Raw genomic sequence first — 22,052 nt, 5'->3', positions numbered from 1 at the left:
AAGAGCAACAAGATCATACTACTTTCCAAATGATCTATAAAACAGAGCACTTTTAGATTTTATTCAACAGGGCCTGCTTGGCCAGAAGCACTAAAAGCCAATTACGAGATAAAGCTAATGTTCAGAGCTGTTGAGAATTAGAGATGAAGAACATCCTAAATGGAATAGTTCAAGTTCTTCCTATGTCTTGATGGGAGATTATGTCCTTTTTATAAAACCAATTTTTATAAAATTGGCTATGATTAGAAAATCAATTTTGTTCTTTTTAATTAGAGCTAAAAAACAGGTAGTTCTAGATTTATATAAACAAGGTAAAAAATCAATCAAAATAATTTCCTTTTTAATGATGCATATTTTACTTGCGACTACAAAACATATTTGCAAAATGGGTAAGGAAATACTTTGCTTAATTTCAAGAGGAAAATATTGTCCCAATGCCAATATTAACTGGAACAAAATTCAGAGTGTGTGGCTTCCATTATTGAGCAGTAATGTGCTATATTACACACTAGAGACACAACAAGTGGATTTTTAAAGGAGTTGGAAAGAATATTGTAGTAATAATAATGAAATAATGAATTTCATGTTAAAGAACGCTATAACTATATTGATGCAGTAAGTAATTCTTTTACCATGTTTTAACTTTTATAGAGTAAGTTTAAAGAAAAACATGTTTGCTTTATAGCAAATAAACAAAAACAAAAAGTTTCTCCTTACCCTGTTTTTCTGACCTTCATTTTTCTGTCTTCTGTTTTCTATAGAGGTTCTAACATATTCAGGGAAGTTCTTTGCCAAGGTACTTGGGGATGAGGATGGGATTCTGCATTTTCTGCCTTAGATGGGAGTTCCACTGTAGTTCTGTTACACCCACATTTCTTTTATAATTAGAGGGAAAATAAACCTCCTGAAGTGTTCTTCCAAGAACCAAACAAGGGTAAAACAGGGTGTACTAAATTTCTTTCTGAGCCTCAGAGAGAAGCATAGAATCATGAGATTGACAGCTGAACCTATAACCAAGGTTTTTCTCCTAGGAGATATAAATGTTTGGCTCTGGGAATGGAGTGGGAAGGGGCTGAACGTGGAAGAAAGCCTGATCAGTAGAATTGATTTTTGTTTTTAACTTTAAACATGTAGCTAAGATGGGAAATGAAGGAACAAATCTACATCAAAATGTCACTCAACTTTTTTGTGTGCGAGCTGTTTACAATATAGAACAATAAGCTCTGCAATAGGACTTGATTGCAGGATAGTGATGAACATGAGATGTAAGAAATGAACGGAAAAAGAGAGAAAAGGAATTAAGATTTCCTACTCAAAATGAACTTTCAAATGAAAATTCCAAAGCATGTAAGTGAAAAAAAGGTTTTGGTAACAACATCAACAAGAGATTTATAAACAGAATATGCATTTTGTCTGGCTGAAATTAAAACATGAAGAATGTTTGAAAATTTTCTTTTAGACTCTAGAAGAGGCAAATTAAGAAATGACATTAATAAAAATGAATGATAATATTGCCAACATTTATGAGGACACTTTTACATGCCAGACATTGTCCTAAAAGCTTTACATTTAACAACTCAATATTTTTTACAAAAACCTTAAGAGAACAATTTCCATTTAGCAATGGAAAAACTAAGAGAGGGGAGTTTAAGTGATCTGCCTGGCCTAACATAGTAAGTAAGTAGTGGAGCTCAAATTCAAACCCATGAAATCTGGCTTCAGAAACTGGATTCTCAACTACTGTGTACCAGAATTTTTTTTAAAAAATAAAAGAAAACAGTGAGTAGAATTCAAATAAGTACTAGTAGATATAAAAATAATAAAAAAGAAATTTTGGCAATAAAAATTTAGTCGTTTAAATAAATAAGACACAACCAAGATAAACTTTAGTTTTCACAGACATGAAAAACAATTAAGTTGGAAAACAGAATTGAGCTGTTGACTAAAAAGCATCCAGATAAATGAGATAAAACATCTGCAATATTTTCAGGCATTTAAAAGAGATTTAGAAACTCCAAGATCTTTCTAATAAGAATTAGAGAAGAACAGAATTGAGAAAATGGTGGAGAAGCAAAAATGGAAGACATGAGATAGATGATGAGAATTTTCTGCAAATGGAAGAGACAAGTGTCCTAAATTCAATCCAATGATTAATCTCATTATTTATTTATTTATCTATCTCTTATGTATATGTCAATATAACTAGGGACAGTTTCATTTTTTCCTTTCCAATATGTATGCCATTTATTTCCTTTTCTTGCCTTATTGCACTGGCAAGAATATCTAGTACTAAGCTGAATAAGACTGGTGATTGTAAACATCCTTAACTTTTTCCCAATCTTAGGGAAAAACCATTCAGTCTTCTGCTATTACATATTATGTTAGCTATGTTTTCTTTTTTGTTGCAGATGCTATTTATCAAGTTTAAGAAGTTCCCCTTTATTTTTATTTCTCTGAAAGTTTTTATCATAAATGAGTGTTGAATTTTGTCAATGGCTTTTTTTTATATTAACTGATATGATCGTGTAATTTTTCTTCTTTAGTCTGTCAATATGGTGGATTGCATTGATTGATTTCTGACTATTGAAACACTTGCATCCTTTCAATAAACTCTACCAGGTCAACATATATAATTTTTATATATATTCCAAATTCAATTTGCTAACATATTTTAAGGATTTTTGCATCTATATTCATGAGGAATATTAGTCTGTAGTTCCCTTTGTTGTACTGTCTTTGATTTGGGTATCAGGGTAATACTAGCTTCATAAAGTGAAATGAGCTCTATCCTCTTATATTTTCTAGAAGAGATTTTATAGAATTGGTGTTAATTTTTTACATTGGTGGTATAATTTTCTACCAGAACCATCTGGACCTGAAGATTTCTTTCTGGGGGAGAGTTTTTAAAAATTTTAAATTAAATTTCCTCAATAGTTATTGGACTATTTGAATTACTTCATGCTGAGTGTGTTAATTTGTGTTTTCAAAAACATTATCCATTTGTCTAACTTGTAAAATATGTGTATGTAGTTGTTTGTAGAATTTCCTTATTATCCTTTTGATGTCTGCTGGGTCTATAGTGATATTCCCTCTTTCATTCCAGGTATTAGAGATTTTTGTCTTCTCTCTTTTCTATGGCAGTCCTGCTAGAGCTTTGCTCCCCCTTTCCTGATCCTCTGGCTAGAGAAAGGATTTTGTTGAGGCATTTTTTCTGTGACTGTTGGTTGCTTCCAGTTGGCTGGCTTCTTCAGCCAGCCTCAGCCTCAGATACATGAGAAGAAAAACAAAAACCTCATAAACTCCTCACCATGTCTTTCTTTTGGACCCCCAAGTCCTAGCTTTTCTGCCTTTAATCTTTACCTTTCAAAGGCTTATGTTTGTTTTACTTCATGGGAGGGACAGGGGAAATGATGTCTACTTTATCTTCCTGAAAGAGGGAATCCTCTTATTGTTGTTGTTTTAAGCAAGAAAACTTTGGGCTTTTTGTTTGTTTGTTTGGATGCAGCAATAGATAACCAAAACACTTGCCAACTCATTCTGTGAGTTTTTTAAACTTCATAGACAAGAACAGTATGAAAATGGAAAAATCAGGCTCATCTTATACTTGTCCAGCTTCATCCTCTCTAAGGTTATTCTAGTGCTTCCCCAGCTCTGGGTGTGCACTGCATTATTCAGGCTTCCTTGGCCTGAGAAGACCAACATCTGGCAGAGTCTTGGTGGTCTCCACAATCCACAAGCACAGTGAGATATCAGACACTCACTGTTCCATTGCAATACCCTGAGCTACACCACCTGTGTCTACTCTAGCAGCCAGCTGTGCAGTGTCCTGTTGCCCGTCATGAACAAGAGGCCAACTGAGACTCAGGAGAAGTTCATGTTCCAGGTGCTCACTGTAGCTCAGTAAGCACCAGAATTGGTGGGTAGAGTGGCCATGAGAGCACACTTCTACAGAGGGGACTTGAAACTCTGTATATTTCTGGTACTCCTGCCCTTTTGAGGCATCCACACTAGGTGCATTATGACCAATCTAACAGACATATACATTCTACCAGTGAGAGCGTCATCCTTATTTTGAAATACTTGATTTGAAAAAAGGTTGATTGGATTATAATTTGATTTGAATTTTTACAAACTCAAAGCATGTATTTCATTTTCTTCTCACTTCAATGCTGTCTTTCTTGTCCATCAGCTGGACTGCCTGAAGTGTGGTTCCAGCCCACATGTGCAATGCTGAGTGGGTCTGGTAAAAGAGAGGAGACGATAATAAAGACCAAGAGAGAAGATGGGCTACCAAAAATGAAAGGATCCTTTGGCACAAAACCTCATGATTCTGACAGAAGTCACCAGAGAGATGTAAACTGTGGCCTGTTAAGTCATCCTGCTCAGACAGCAAATGAAGTCTACTTAACAAAGTTATTTATATTGGCTCGGCTGGATTAGAAACCATCTTGAAAAGTTATATAGGTCAACCCTAGGTCATCACAGCCCAATAACATGAAAATGAGCCAAATATTAAATTGATCTTCCTCTTTCACTTTACTTTCTCCAAACTCTCCTTCTCTGATGTTTGGATAACGAGAGAGAATGACAATTTCTGGTTAACCAAAATTGCATTTAAACACGATAAAACTAAAAGCACTTTTCAGGAAGCCTAAAGGAAATATCACAGAGATGTTTAGTGACCTTTCAGATAATGAGGCTACATAGGTGGGTAGAAGAATAGAGACTATGCTTAAATAAAAAGAAATCCCTCTTGCAGCATGGTCTGTTCAACCCCATTTCTGATAGAGAGGAAGTTACATCTCTGGCAGAGACACACTTAGTGAGAAAGATGCCTTGGTCTATATAATTTTTAGAGACTGTGCTCTTTCCTAGTACATTGTAGTAATCTCATAAAATCTATGATTATGATTAGCAATTCAGTATGGTGAGCAGACAGTGTGCAGTAAGAATTCATCACCGAAAGCATTCTCTGCAAAATTCTTATTCCTAATTAGTATTCTAAGAAAAGTGGCTCTAATACATTTTAGAGGAAAATAAACACATTGAGAGATATTTTGTTTTAAGTGAACTATGTGTGCACAGCTTACTTCAAAGTCTAATCTATTTCCAATATCATGGAAATAATGTATACAAATGTTACTCTTTCAAAATGTACAGCTATTTTTCCTATATCATTTTAATGTTCTATTCTTACATTAATGTTGCTTTAAAGAGAAATCTAGTATACCTGAGAAAATGAAATAAATTTTTTTAACATCTTTATTGGGGTATAATTGCTTTACAATGGTGTGTTAGTTTCTGCTTTATAACAAAGTGAATCAGTTATACATATACATATGTTCCCATATCTCTTCCCTCTTCCGTCTCCCTCCCTCCCACACTCCCTATCCCACCACTCCAGGCAGTCACAAAGCACCGAGCTGATCTCCCTGTGCTATGCGGCTGCTTCCCACTAGCTATCTACCTTACGTTTGGTAGTGTATATATGTCCATGCCTCTATCTCGCTTTGTCACAGCTCACTCTTCTCCCTCCCTATATCCTCAAGTCCGTTCTCTAGTAGGTCTGTGTCTTTATTCCTGTCTTACCCCTAGGTTCTTCATGACATTTTTTTTTCTTAAATTCCATATATATGTGTTAGCATACGGTATTTGTCTTTCTCTTTCTGACTTACTTCACTCTGTATGACAGACTCTAGGTCTATCCACCTCATTACAAATAGCTCAATTTCGTTTCTTTTTATGGCTGAGTAATATTCCATTGTATATATGTGCCACATCTCCTTTATCCATTCATCCGATTATGGGCACTTAGGTTGTTTCCATCTCCGGGCTATTGAAAAAAGAGCTGCAATGAACATTTGGGTACATGACTCTTTTTGAATTATGGTTTTTTCAGGGTATATGCCCAGTAGTGGGATTGCTGGGTCGTATGGTAGTTCTATTTTTAGTTTTTTAAGGAACCTCCATACTGTTCTCCATAGGGGCTGTATCAATTTACATTCCCACCAACAGTGCAAGAGGGTTCCCTTTTCTCCACACCCTCTCCAGCATTTATTGTTGGCAGATTTTTTGATGATGGCCATTCTGACTGGTGTGAGATGGTATCTCATTGTAGTTTTGATTTGCATTTCAGTAATGATTAGTGATGTTGAGCATTCTTTCATGTGTTTGTTGGCAATCTGTATATCTCTGGAGAAATGTCTATTTAGGTCTTCTGCCCATTTTTGGATTGTGTTGTTTGTATTTTTGATATTGAGCTGCATCAGTTGCTTGTATGCTATTGAGATTAATCCTTTGTCAGTTGCTTCATTTGCAAATGTTTTCTCCCATTCTGAGGGCTGTCTTTTCGTCTTGTTTATAGTTTCCTTTGATGTGCAAAAGGTTGTAAGTTTCATTAGGTCCCATTTCTTTTTATTGTTTTTATTTCCATTTCTTTAGCAGGTGGGTCAAAAAGGACCTTGCTGTGATTAATGTCATAGAGTGTTCTGCCTATGTTTCCCTCTAAGAGTTTGATGGTGTCTGGCCTTAATTTAGGTCTTTAATCCATTTTGAGTTTATTTTTGTGTATGGTGTTAGGGAGTGTTCTAATTTCATTCTTTTACATGTAGCTGTCCAGTTTTCCCAGAGCCACTTATTGAAGAGGCTGTCTTTTCTCCACTGTATATTCTTGCCTCCTTTATCAAAGATAAGGTGACCATATGTGCGTGGGTTTATCTCTGGGCTTTCTATCCTGTTCCATTGAGGTATATTTCTGTTTTTGTGCCAGTACCATCCTGTCTTGATTACTGTAGCTTTGTAGTATAGTCTGAAGTCAGGGAGCCTGATTCCTCCAGCCCCGTTTTTCTTTCTCAAGATTGCTTGGGCTATTTGGGGTCTTTTGTGTTTCCAAACAAATTGTGAAATTGTTTGTTCTAGTTCTGTGAAAAATGCCAGTGGTAGTTTGATAGGGATTGCATTGAATCTGTAGCTTGCTTAGGGTAGTAGAGTCATTTTCACAATGTTTATTCTTCCAATCCAAGAACATGGTATATCTCTCCATCACTTTGTATCATCTTTAATTTCTTTCATCAGTGTCTTATAATTCTCTCCATACAGGTCTTTTGTCTCCTTAGGTAGGTTTATTCCTAGATATTTTATTCCTTTTGTTGCAATGGTAAATGGGCATGTTTTCTTAATTTCAGTTTCAGATTTTTCATCATTAGTGTATAGGAATGTAAGAGATTTCTGTACATTAATTTTGTATCCTTCTACTTTACCAAATTCATTGATTAGCTCTAGTATTTGTCTGGTAGCATCTTTAGGATTCTCAATGTATAGTATCATGTCATCTGCAAACAGTGACAGCTTTACTTCTTCTTTTCCAATTTGGATTCCTTTTATTTCTTTTTCTTCTCTGATTGCTGTGACTAAAACATCCAAAACTATGTTGAATAAAACTGGTGATAGTGGGCAACCTTGTCTTGTTCCTAATCTTAGTGGAAATGGTTTCAGTTTTTCACCATTGAGGACAATGTTGGCTGTGGGTTTGTCATATATGGCCTTTATTATGTTGAGGAAAGTTCCCTCTATGCCTACTTTCTGGAGGGTTTTCATCATAAATGGGTGTTGAATTTTGTCAAAAGCTTTCTCTGCATCTATTGTGATGATCATGTGGTTTTTCTCCTTCAATTTTTTAATATGGTGTATCACGTTGACTGATTTGCGTACATTGAAGAATCCTTGCATTCCTGGGATAAACCCCACTTGATCATAATGTATGATCCCTTAATGTGCTGTTGGATTCTGTTTGCTAGTATTTTGTTGAGGATTTTTTCATCTATGTTCATCAGTGATATTACCCTGTAGTTTTCTTTCTTTGTGACATCTTTGTCTGGTTTTGTTTTCAGAGTGATGGTGGCCTCGTAGAATGAATTTGGGAGTGTTCCTCCCTCTGCTATATTTTGGAAGAGTTTGAGAAGGCTAGATGTTAGCTATTCTCTAAACGTTTGATAGAATTCGCCTGGGAAGGCATCTGGTCCTGGGCTTTTGTTTGTTGGAAGATTCTTAATCACAGTTTCAATTTCAGTGCTTGTGATTGGTCTGTTCATATTTTCTATTTCTTCCTGCTTCAGTCTCAGAAGGTTGTGCATTTCTAAGAATTTGTCCATTTCTTCCAGGTAGTCCATTTTATTGGCATAGAGTTGTTTGCAGTAATCTCTCATGATCCTTTGTATTTCTGCAGTGTCAGTTGTTACTTCTCCTTTTTCATTTCTAATTCTATTTATTTGAGTCTTCTCCCTTTTTTTCTTGATAAGTCTGGCTAATGGTTTATCAATTTTGTTTATCTTCTCAAAGAACCAGCTTTTAGTTTTATTGAACTTTGCTATCATTTCCTTCATTTCTTCTTCATTTATTTCTGATCTGATCTTTATGATTTCTTTCCTTCTGCTAACTTTGGGGTTTTTTTTTTGTTCTTTCTCTAATTGCTTTAGGTGTAAGGTGAGGTTGTTTATTTGAGATGTTTCTTGTTTCTTAAGGTAGGCTTGTATAGCTATAAACTTCCCTCTTAGAACTGCTTTTGTTGCATCTCATAGGTTTTGGGTCATTGTGTTTTCATTGTCATTTGTTTCTATGTATTTTTTGATTTCCTCTTTGATTTCTTCAGTGATGTCTTGGTTATTAAGTAGTGTGTTGTTTAGCCTCCATGTGTTTGTATTTCTTACAGATTTTTTCCTGTTATTGATATCTAGTCTCATAGCGCTGTGGTTGGAAAAGATACTTGATACGATTTCAATTTTCTTAAATTTACCAAGGCTTGATTTGTGACCCAAGATATGATCTATCCTGGAGAATGTTCCATGAGCACTTGAGAAGAATGTGTATTCTGTTGTTTTTGGATGGAATGTCCTATAGATATCAATTAAGTCCATCTTGTTTAATGTATCATTTAAAGCTTGTGTTTATTTATTTATTTATTTATTTTATTTTGGATGATCTGTCCATTGGTGAAAGTGGGGTGTTGCAGTCCCCTACTATGATTGTGTTACTGTCGATTTCCCCTTTTATGACTGTTAGTATTTGCCTTATGTATTGAGGTGCTCATATGTTGGGTGCATAAATATTTACAATTGTTATATCTTCTTCTTGGATTGATCCCTTGATCATTATGTAGTGTCCTTCTTTGTCTCTTGTAATAGTCTTTGTTTTAAAGTCTATTTTGTCTGATATGAGAATTGCTATTCCAGCTTTCTTTTGATTTCCATTTGCATGGAATACTTTTTCCATCCCCTCACTTTCAGTCTGTATGTGTCCCTAGGTCTGAAGTGGGTCTCTTGTAGACAGCATATATACAGGTCTTGTTTTTGTATCCATTCATCCAGTCCATGTCTTTTGGTTGGAGCATTTAATCCATTTACGCTTAAGGTAATTATCGATATGTATGTTCCTATTACCATTTTCTTAATTGTTCTGGGTTTATTATTGTAGGTCTTTTCCTTCCCTTGGGTGTCCTGCCTAGAGAAGTTCCTTTAGCATTTGTTGTAAAGCTTGTTTGGTGTTGCTGAATTCTGTTAGGTTTTGCTTGTCTGTAAAGGTTTTAATTTCTCCATCAAATCTGAATGAGATCCTTGCTTGGTAGAGTAATCTTGGTTGTAGGTATTCCTCTTTCATCACTTTAAATATGTCCTGCCAGTCCCTTCTTGCTTGCAGAGTTTTTGCTGAAAGTTCAGCTGTTAACTTTATGGGGATTCCCTTGTGTGTTATTTGTTGTTTTTTCCTTGCTGGTTTTAACATGTTTCCTTTGTATTTAATTTTTGATGGTTTGATTAATATGTGTCTTGGCGTGTTTCTCCTGGGATTTATCCTGTATGGGACTCTCTGTGCTTCCTGGACTTGATTAACTATTTCCTTTCCCATGTTAGGGAAGTTTTCAACTATAATCTCTTCAAATGTTTTCTCAGTCCCTTTCTTTTTCTCTTCTTCTGTGGGACCCCTATAAATTCGAATGTTGGTGCATGTAATGTTGTCCCAGAGGTCTCTGAGACTGTCCTCAATTCTTTTCATTCTTTTTTCTTTATTCTGCTCTGCATTAGTTATTTCCACTATTTTATCTTCCAGGTCACTTATCCATTCTTCTGCCTCAGTTATTCTGCTTCTGATCCCTTCTAGAGAATTTTAAAAATCGTTTATTGTGTTGTTCATCTCTGTTTGCTTGCTCTTTAGTTCTTCTAGGTCTTTGTTAAACATTTCTTGTATTTTCTCCATTCTAGTCCCAAGATTTTGGATCATCTTTACTATCATTATTCTGAATTCTTTTTCAGGTAGACCGCCTATTTCCTCTTCATTTGTTAGGTCTGGTGGGTTTTTCCCTTGCTCCTTCATCTGCTGTGTGTTTCTCTGTCTTCTCATTTTGCTTAACTTACTGTGTTTGGGGTCTCCTCTTCACAGGCTGCACGTTCGTAGTTTCCGTTGTTTTTGGTGTCTGTCCCCAGTGGCTAAGTTTGCTTCAGTGGGTTGTGTAGGCTTCCTGGTGGAGGCGACTAGTGCCTGTGTTCTAGTGGATGAGGCTGGATCTTGTCTTCCTGGTGGGCAGGTCCACGTCTGGTGGTGTGTTTTGCGGTGTCTGTGGCCTTAGTATGATTTTAGGCAGCCTCTCTGCTAATAGATGGGGTTGTATTCCCGTCTTGGTAGTTGTTTGGCATGGGGTGTCCAGCTCTGTAGCTTGCTGGTCATTCAGTGCAGCTGGGTCTTGGTGTTGAGATGGAGATCTCTGGGAGATTTTCGCTGTTTGATATTACGTGGAGCTGGGAGGTGTCTTGTGGACCATTGTCCTAAACTTGGCTCTCCTACCTCAGAGGCACAGCCCTGATGCCTGGCTCGAGCACCAAGAGCCTGTCCTCCACACAGCTCAGAATAAAAGGGAGAAAAAAAAGAATGAAAGAAAGAAGAAGATAAATAAAATAACGTAAAATAAAATAAAGTTATTAAAATAAAAAATAATAATTATTAAGAAAAAAATTTTTCTTTTAAGTAATAATAAAAAAAGGACAGACATAACCCTAGGATAATGGTAAAAGCAAAGCTATACAGACAAAATCACACACAGAAGCAGACACATACTCACAATAAGAGAAAAAGGAGAAAATATATATATATGTTGTTGCTCCCAAAGTCCACCTCCTCAGTTCGGGATGATTCGTTGTCTATTCATGTATTCCACAGACGCAGGGTACATCAAGTTGATTGTGGAGATTTAATCCACTGCTCCTGAGGCTGCTGGGAGAGATTTTCCTTTCTCTTCTTTGTTCGCACAGCTCCCAGGGTTCAGCTTTGGATTTGGCCCCGCCTCTGTGTGTAGGTCACCTGAGGGTGTCTATTCTTTGCTCAGACAGGGCGGGGTTAAAGGGGCCCTGATTCGGGGTCTCTGGCTCACTCAGGCCGGGGAGAGGGAGGTGTTCGGATGCGGGGCAGGCCTGCGGCGGCAGAGGTCAGCATGACGTTGCACCAGCCTGAGGCGCGCTGTGTGTTCTCCCGGGGAAGTTGTCCTTGTATCACGGGATCCTGGCAGTGGCGGGCTACACAGGCTCCCAGGAGGGGAGGTGTGGAGAGTGTCCTGTGCTTGCAGATAGGCTCCTTGGTGGTGGCAGCAGCAGCCTTAGCGTCTCATGCCCGTCTCTGGGGTCCATGCTGATAGCCATGGCTCAGGCCCGTCTCTGGAGTTCCTTTAAGCAGCGCTCTTAATCCCCTCTCCTTGTGTGCCAGGAAACAAAGAGGCAAGAAAAAGTCTCTTGCCTCTTTGGCAGCTCCAGACATCTTCCCGGACTCCCTCCCGGCCAGTTGTGGCGCACTAGCCCCTTCAGGCTGTGTTCACGCTGCCAACCCCAGTCCTCTCCCTGCGCTCTGACCGAAGCCCGAGCCTCAACTCCCAGCCCCCGCCCGCCCCAGCGGGTGAGCAGACAAGCCTCTTGGGCTGGTGAGTGCTGGTCGGCACCGATCCTCTGTGTGGGGATCTCTCCGCTTTGCCCTCTGCACCACTGTTGCTGGTTTCTCCTCCGCGGCGCTGAAGCTCCCCCGCTCCGCCACCCGCAGTCTCCGCCCACGAAGGGGCTTCCTAGTGTGTGGAAACCTTTCCTCCTTCACAGCTCCCTCCCACTGTTGCAGGTCCCGTCCCTACTCTTTGTCTGTTTTTTTTTTTTCTTTTGCCCTACCCTGGTACGTGGGGAGTTCCTTGCCTTTTGGGAGGTCTGAGGTCTTCTGCCAGTGTTCAGTAGGTGTTCTGTAGGAGTTGTTTCACATGTAGATGTATTTCTGATGTATTTTTGGGGAGGAAGGTGATCTCCAAGTCTTACTCTTCTGCCATCTTGAAGCTCCTTCCAATATATTGTTTTTTAAATGAAAAAAAAAAAAAGAGAAACATGAAGGTGTTGTTTGCAGAATGGAGTGATGAATGAAGGTCAATTACAAATACAATTAAAGTTTCGCAGAGATGATGATCAGACAAGAATCTGCCTTGAAGATCAATACAAATCAAATAAGCAAAATAATTGGAAGAATCACAGAGAAAAGGAAAGGTGTTCTACGAAGGGAAATAGCCCTAGTCAGGTGAGCTCTGTACAGGTCACCAGGCTGGAATAGAGGACTAGGAAATAAGATCAGAATTCAGTCAGCTTGTAAAAGGCATAAGTTATCCTCCATGTGGGTAGTGGAATTGATAATGAGGTCATCATTTGGGGGGGCGTCTCAGGGTGACAGCAGTGTTTTGAAGGGACATAATACACTATACTTTAATAAACTTTATTATCACAGAATATACGTTTCTGAGCTAAACAACAAAATCCATAATTTGTTATTGAAGCTGAAACACTTCAAATGACAAACTATTTCTTGAATATGCTCTTTGGTAATTAATTTGAATGATTATGGCTAAATAATGAAAATTTTTTAAATTACAAAAATTTAATTTTAAGTAGTGTTTTCTATGAACATATATCACTTAATATTTATTTATTAAAGAGAAAAATATAGTGAAAGAAGAAAACTTTGTTATTGCTTTGAATTGCTTTTAAATTCCACAACATAATAATCTAAAAGCCCAGTGTGAAATATTGGTACTACATATAATGACAAAGAACTCTAACCAAGCATATGTACATAACAACTACAATTTTATTAATAAAAAGACAACCCCATAAAAATAGCTAAAATACCTTATGGTCTGATACAGGCATTTTATAATAGATACTGAAATGGCCTATGAATTTATAAAAGCATGTGCAACTTTTCTCAGTCATCAGAGAAAGGCAAATTCAAATCTCAATGAGCTCCAACCACATACTCATCTGAATGACAAAAATGAAAAATATTTTTAAAAATACCAAGTATTGCTGAGGATGTGCAGCAGCATCCTTAAGTCTCATATCCTCTCTTAGGGTTGTAAATTGCTGCAGTTTGGCTGTATTTACTATATGCTTATACATACTGAACTTATGCTTAACCTATGGTTCAGAAAATTCCACTCTTAGGGATACCCAACAGGAATGTATGTACATATTTTTACAAACACATTTACTAGAATGTCATAGTATTATTTTTCATAAGATCCCCAAACTGGAAACAACCCCAGTGCTCATCTTTGTAGAATGAATGAATAAATTGTGGTATAGTCACACAATGAAATGCTGTACAGCTGTATAGTATTTTAGCATTCATTGCTATACATCTCTGAGAAAGAATGATCTACAATTAAGCACAAAAACATGGAATGTCTCAAAATCACTGTGTTGAGTGAAAGAAGCCAGAAATGAAATCATTTAATAAACTATGACCACACTAATATAAACTGCAAAAACAGACATAACTAATCTATGGTTTTAAAATCAGGAGAGTGTTTTTTGCCCTAGAGGGAAAGTTAGTAGATAGAAGGGGGCATGGGATACCGGTAATGTTCTGTTTGGTTCTCTGAATGATGTTGATATAGTTTTAAGAGATCTGTACACGTTCACTTTATGATATAAATGCAATTTTGTATGTATGTTATGTACTTAAATCACCTTTAAAATGCTCATCATAGTACATTTGAAATTGCAAAGCCACTGTCTGATGTGGGTATAAATGCTTCCACCATATTTATTGAACATTATAAAATACCATATGCTAACACATATATATGGAATCTAAAAGAAAAAAAAAAGGTTCTGATGAACGTAGTGGCAGGACAGGAATAAAGACACAGAGGTAGAGAATGGACTTGAGGACACGGGGAGGGGGAAGTGCAAGCTGAGATGAAGTGAGAGAGTGGCATTGACATATATACACAACCAAATGTAAAATACATAGCTAGTGGGAAGCAGCCACATAGCACAGGGAGATCAGGTCAGTGCTTTGTGACCACCTAGAGGGGTGGGATAGGGAGGGTGAGAGGGAGATGCAAGAGGGAGGAGATATGGGGATGTATGTATACGTATAGCTGATTCACTTTGTTATACAGCAGAAACTAACACACCACTAAAGCAATTATACTCCAATAAAGATGTTAAAAAAAATGTAATGAGTAGCTTTAAAACTTGAAGACTGGCCTATTTCCCATGCTTAGTGATCTGTGTGTTTGTGTTAATCTTTTTAACTGTGTCAGTCTTATAATTAGAGCAGTTTGCTGAAAAATGTGTGATAATAAAGATGTTATTTAAACAATGAACATAATTGAACTGTGAAGAAAGAAGAATTTTCTTTCTCATTTATCTTACTTCTGTTTTCCAAGGAAATGGAAAATCATGAATGACAAGGTCATCTAGAATATTCTAAATGTGCTATTTGAGAGTAACTGAGGGAGGAAGAGAAGCAAGAACTATAGACAGAAGCTCCAGCTATCAAATAGTCTCCGAATAGGTTTTTCCTTTTCTACTCTTTTCCTTCCTCCTTCTCCCTCCCCTCTCAAATTATCTCCCCTCCTCTCCTTCTTCTTTCACTTTCCCTAGAGTTGGAGCTGAGACACTTCAGTCTCTTTTATAAAGAAATTCCCATCCAATATTTTCATCATTTCAAAAGTTTTAATAATTATTTTAAATGTGTTTAAGTATAAACTTGAAGGCTATGTGATATTAATTATACTTGTTCAACTGAGATCCCTATGGCAAAATCCTCTCTGTGGGAACAACTCAACGTTGTTTTCTTATTTTCTTTTAACATCTTTATTGGAGTATAATTGCTTTACAATGTTGTGTTAGTTTCTGCTGTATAACAGAGTGAATCAGCTGTACGTATACATATATCCCCATATCCCCTCCCTCTTGCGTCTCCCTCCCACCCTCCCTATCCCACCCCTCTAGGTGGTCACAAAGCACCGAGCTGATCTCCCTGTGCTATGCGGCTGCTTCCCACTAGCTATCTATTTTACATTTGGTAGTGTATATATGTCCATGCTACTCTGTCACTTCATCCTAGCTTGCCCTTCCCCCACCTGCCATGTCCTCAAGTCCATTCTCTACGTCTGCACAACTTAATGTTTAAAGTATAAAAAGTATGAAGTATAAAACCTTCATAGAAAGTTTGAAGATTTTCTAAAACTATCAAAAAGTCATGAACCAAATTAACCTCTAATTAAAAACTAAACATTTACTTGATGTTAAATGTTAAGAAATTTTAAAGGGAAGACTCTGCACTATTAATTTTCATAACCTTAGTCTCACAATAATCTTGATGATACAGATTTAAATTTCACCTAGAATAATTGCCTCTATTGAAAATCTTGAACTATCTGACATCAATGTCAGATATGTAAATTATTGAATATTCTTTGGAGAAGATGAAGATACTCATACTGTGGGATTCTTACTGGCAGTGATGCTCATCGTTCTTGTCTCTCATTCATTCCGCACAAGAGGAAGAATCTCTAAAGAACAGGAGATCATTATCAGACTGCAAGTCCTTTGGGAACAGGATATATAATTGCATCGACCCATCATATTGACGCTAAGTAGTGCTCAACACAATTTTGAGTAATAATATTTATTATTTCACAATTCAGGTAGATTATAATGAGGGTTATGGTATCTACAAATCACAGAGGATACAGCAGAATTCAACACCATTGACCACCCCATGAAGTGACTTCCTTCACTTGATTTCCGGGACATCACTTCTCCTTGTTGTCCTCCCCCTCTGTTCTCTTTTCACTCTCCAGTCTCCCTTGCTGGTTCCTCCTGTCTCCCTGATCTTTTAACACTGAAGTATCTCCGGGCTCAGTCTTTACATCTGATATCTTTCTATCTATGCTCCCTCCTTTGATGATCTCATCTAGTCTCATGGTTTTAAATACCATTTATGTGTTGATGATTCTCAAGCATACATCTCCAAATTGAACGTCTTTCCTGAACTCCAAGTTGATACATATTACTACATATTTGATATTTCTATTAAAGGTCTAATAGACATTTTAGGCTTAACATGTCTTAAACTGAGATTCTGTAATCGCTTTTTAATAATGGTGGTTCTTGAGTAGTGAAATTTTTGAGTTCTTAGTACTCTTCTCTATTTTCTCAATTTTTATAATAAGCTTGTCTGATTTTTGAAAAAAAAAGGTGTACGGACACATACATATATATGGAAGATGGCTTCCATCACAAAGATAAATAATTTATAGTTTATACTGAAAGATAATTATATATAAAAAATAAGAATTTTGGATGAAACACAGTACACAATGTTTTATGTTTAATTTATTTCTTCATTTTGTTTATTTTAAAAACTGGACAGTGGCTTCCCTAGTGGCACAGTGGTTAAGAATCCGCCTGCCAATGCAGGGGACACGGGTTCGAGCCCTGGTCCAGGAAGATCCCACATGCCGCAGAGCAACTAAGCCCGTGTGCCACAACTACTAAGCCTGCGCTCTAGAGCCCGCGTGCCACAACTACTGAAGCCCATGCGCCTAGAGCCCGTGCTCCACAACAAGAGAAGCGACCGCAATGAGAAGCCCGCACACCACAATGAAGAGTAGCCCCCGCTCACTGCAACTAGAGAAAGCCCGTGTGCAGCAACAAAGACCCAACACAGCCAAAAATAAAATAAAAATTAAAAATAATAATTTAAAAAAGGAATTATGATAATAAAAATAAACTTGACAGAATTTTAGTTTATTAGAGAAAATGAAAAGACAGGGAGAGAAATAAGGGAAAGTATAAAATCAAAGATAAATTATGGTAGAGTAAGTCCAAGAGGGAAAAAAAAAAAGATTAACAGAGACAGAGAGGAAAAACATGGATGAATCATGGAGCTGAATCATCCCATCCCGTTTTACTTGGTTTGTATCATGATTTTGAAAAAGGTGACAAAGACCAAAGGAGTCATGAGTAAGCCTTAAGATTTAAAAACACATTGGTTCTTAGATAAGCCTACTTGAGGCATTTTATATACTACAATTAAAAGACATTGGGAAAGACAGTTGCCATGTCAAGTGAAAATCGCCAAGCCATTCACGCACTATCATTCAGAGCATACATTTTGACTGTAGTGAGCTGTCACCATTTAAGTCTCCTTTGTGTAAAAGCGTAAGTGATTTGCTGTCACACAAAGACTTTGCCACTTTATTCTTATCATAAATGACTCATCAGTTGATTCAATGAATATCATTGAGTTTTTCTTCTTGTCAGATACTCTTCAAGGCACTTGGGTTAGATAAGTGAACAATGACAACAAAATATAATGCCTCCCTCATAGAGCTTACATTCTACTTGGGGGTGGGGTTAAATTAGTGGGAACAAACTGTGAGCAACTAGCATAACAATAAGGAAACTATATAATATTATAATATTTTTCTGATGCTAAAAATAAATTTTAGATTAATAACCTACAAGACTAATTTTTTATAACTTAAATATAATTAAGGGCAGCAAAGACTATATCAATCTGACATAATGAATAAAGCACCATATATAGAAAAAAGGATCAATAATTTCAATCTTAGATCAGACCAGGATACTCATGGGTAATATATATTTCTAATACTACTGAGCATCAGATATCAAAAACTATTTGATAAATTACTATTTCCTGAATATTTATATATTTATCAATATTTAAATATTTATATGTAATCAAATATTAAAATAAGTTAATATACATATATTGGTGGTTTTATATAGTTGCCAAACACTATTGTATATCTGTCTTTCTTTTTTAAACTCTTACATCAGGTCCAAATCCTCCAGAGCTGTTGGGACTGTGCTCTTAACTAGTCTTCCCCTCTCAACCTCTAGTTCTCTCTTACATATTTAATAGGTTTCCATTCCCAAAAAAGGCTTCTTTGGGTGGGTGTTGGGAGGAGAAGAGACATTGATAATCCTTGCTTCTTTGTCAAGGAATGCCAAAAGCAATTTTTGTTTTTTAATCTCTTTTGCATCTGGTAAGGGGATCTTGTAAAACTTCTGCTTGACAAATCTTAATTTGGTATCAAGGACTGTGCGTCTAAAAGTAATATTACTCCTAGAAAAGGAACTGGAGATTTGAACCAGTGCCCAGAAAGGAAGTGTTGCTAAAGGACCAAGTCCTACATTGGAAATTAGAAAATCTGACTTTGCCCTCATCTAACCATGAGCAGTCCATGTGCAAGCCACTTGTATGCTCTATATCTCCATTCATTAGTAATGAAGTTCTTCTTTTTCAGCCTTATGATCAAACGATCAAATTTAAGAAGTAATTGGAGAACAAAGAAAAAGATAAAGTGGCTCGCTAGAAAACCACTGTGTTTGATTAACCACCAACTCAAGCTCATTATGTCTTAGCAATGCAATCAAGGGGAGGGGGTTGGTGGTGATGTGATGAATTGGGAGATTGGGATTGACATATATACACTAATATGTATCAAATGGATAACCAGTAAGAACCTGCTGTATAAAAAATAAATAAATAAAAGAAACAAAAATAAATGCAATCAAAATACACAGACATGTTCTTTTGTCTTTGAATCATGTTTCTTAGTATTTTAAGTCACTGCATAGTGTTTTATTTGATTGCCTAACACTTTCTTCATTCCATGTTCACCAGGCTATTTATACATAGCTCAGTGTTCTTCCTTTGTAAACAAGGAACTTATATCAAACTCTTGCTTGAGACTCATGATAAAAAAAAGTCTATCTCTAAGTATGAATATGTCTTATTTTTGACTGAAAATAAAAGCTCTACAGCCCATTATGTTTCTCTTATTTGTAGTAACTAACTATTTAGGAGGTTTTGGTGTCTGGGCTCAAGTATTTAAGATTAGTTTCAATGTGGAGATGTTATAGGATTGGGCAGAGTTTATCAGAGGAAATAAACCAAGCCAAGAATTTGTTTTTCAGATCAGACCAGATTTCAGTTCAGATCATCATCCCATCTCCTGTTCTGCTTATTATATTTGTTGGGGAAAGGGAGATGAACAGGGCTAGCATAGATTAAATATTGTACGTGAATGCTAGGATTATTCCTAAGTGAATATTAGGATTTTTTTAATGACTGCATTTGGTAAACTGTGAAATAACTTGCTTATGAATTTGAAGTGGGAATACATTGGGCAAAATCCTGTCTATCTGCCATGGTCATTATCAGAATTCAAAGAACCAAAAATATCTGTTCTAAGATATTTCTTCTTTACTTTGTTAGATAGTGAGGGCTGTTCATTAAGTGAAACAAACCACAATATTTAGTATTCCTTTGTCCTTTGAAAGTAATATATGCTTCCATAATTTTAAAATAAATTATTTTAAATAAAGAGAAGAAAATAAAATAACATTTATTGAACACCTATGATATGCCAGAAAGGACTCATCATATTTTCACATTTCTCATCATCTCCATATTACTGATGAGAGACGTGAGAGTCAAAATGCTTAAGGAAGCTTCTTAAGGTTAAACAGATATTTATTTTTATATCCAGTTTTCTACACTAGCAAGCTGAGCTAAATATTCTAATGCTTTTACTACAGTAAGGTTCAGAGCTTTAAATTAATGGGATAATAGGGCAATTGATTTCAGTGATGAAAGGAAAAGAATCCCTCTACATTACTGAACACATATTTTGAACTACTTTCTATCAAGCATACAATAGCTCTCCTTTCCCATATTACAGATGAGGATGCTAAGGTTTAGGAGGGTTAAACAATATAGGCAAGATACATGGTCGTGAGTAGAAAAGGCAGGCTTCCAACCCAGCTCTTCATGATCTAAATTTTCAATAAGCTGGGAAAAATTGCAAAAATTTGACTTAGGACAATCAAACCTACAGTTTAGATATTGCTAGTGGTTCTCAAATATTAGTAACTTGGCTATCCCTTGTATTATATGTGAAAGCAGAAAAGCCATGAAAACAATGAATGAGATGGTTGTGAGACAGGCATTTGTAAGGACGTAGCCTGAGGACTTCTGATGTCCTTCTTTTGCCACCAACGAGTACACGGAGAGCAGTGTAAGTCTAGGAATGTTCCACAGCTTTCATTAGCACAAATGTAAAGAAAGTCATATCCTGCTGGTGAATCCATTTTCCTTTCAGTTTTCTTCTTTATGCCTTGTTAACCAAGTCAGGTCAATTTTTAGGATAAAATCAATTTAAAAAGAACTTACCAGATTTTGTTTTCTAGTGCTGTGTTAATTTGCTCTGCTTTAAGCAGCCTATTAGTTTGCTGCTGCTGCTGTAACAAATTACCACAAACTCAGTGGCTTAAAAAAACAAAAATTTGTTATTTTATAGTCTGGAGGTCACAGTCCTAAAATCAAGGTGTTCCCAGGGCTATGTTCCTTCTGAAGGCTCTAGCGGAGAATTCATTTCCTTGTCTTCTCCAGTTTGTAGAGGATGACTGCTTCCTTGGCGCGTGGCCCTCATTCTCACAACACTCTGACCTTTGCTTCCATCATCCCATCTCCTTCTCTGACCCTCCTGCCTCACCCTTATAAGGACTTGTGATTACATTAAGCCCACCCAGATAATCCAGTGTAATCTCCCCGTCTCAAGATCGTTAATTCAGTCCTATCTTCAAAGTCCCTTTTGCCATGTAAAGTAACATGTTCATACTTCTCAGGGATTAGGATATGAACATCTTTTTTTTTTTTTTTTTTTTGCGGTACGCGGGCCTCTCACTGTTGTGGCCTCTCCCGTTGTGGAGCACAGGCTCCGGACGCGCAGGCTCAGCAGCCATGGCTCACAGGCCCAGCCGCTCTGCGGCATGTGGGATCTTCCCGGACCGGGGCACGAACCCATGTCCCCTGCATCGGCAGGCGGACTCTCAACCACTGCGCCACCAGGGAAGCCCATGAACATCTTTGAGTGGCCATTTTTCTGTCTACCACACCATGTAAATAATATAAAAAAGATTATAATCTTTAATTTCTTAAGTACATGCTAATTGGATATCTTGTTTTTGACAGCAGTATTCAAAATTTGGGTGAGTATTTTTCTATTAACAACTGTTTTAAGGTAGAATGTATTACTTATGCTAATAGTTAAGATACCCTTCAGTTTATTTCAGCTCAAGAAACAATTATTGAATCCATTTAACTGCCCTTCAGGAGTCAGGCAGGTAACCAGAGGTTCATACGTGGCATGATAAGAGATAAAACAATTTCGGAACATTTGGGTACTTATTAACAGCATATGTGTCAGAGTTGATATTTTTGGAGCAACTGATTCAGAATATTCATTTATGGATTTGCCAATGATCAACATCCTCTACCACTATTCATCCTTTGTAAAGCCAGATAAATAGTTAACACACTTTGCTTGCATGTATTTGTTTATTATTCCCATTATTGTATCTTTCCAGATACTTTGGTAAATTAAAAGTGAGCACCTAAGAAGTTGTTCATTCATTTAGTTTATTTAAAACAATAGAAAGCATCCTATGGGACTTCCCTGATGGTCTAGTGGTTAAGACTACGTGCTTCCATTGCAGGGGGCACGGGTTCGATCCCTGGTAGGGGAACTAAGATCCCACATGCTGTGTGGTGCGGCCAAAAAAAAAAAAGCATCCTAGGATGATTCCTTACATTATTTTATGAGTGAGCATAACTGACATATGTGTACCACAAACTACACACTTTTATGAAACGTG

The sequence above is a fragment of the Monodon monoceros genome, unplaced genomic scaffold (genome assembly GCF_005190385.1).
Source record: "Monodon monoceros isolate NGI ecotype Baffin Bay Population unplaced genomic scaffold, NGI_Narwhal_1 Super_Scaffold_16, whole genome shotgun sequence".
NCBI lineage: Eukaryota > Metazoa > Chordata > Mammalia > Artiodactyla > Monodontidae > Monodon > Monodon monoceros.
This window is presented reverse-complemented; position numbering follows the sequence as displayed.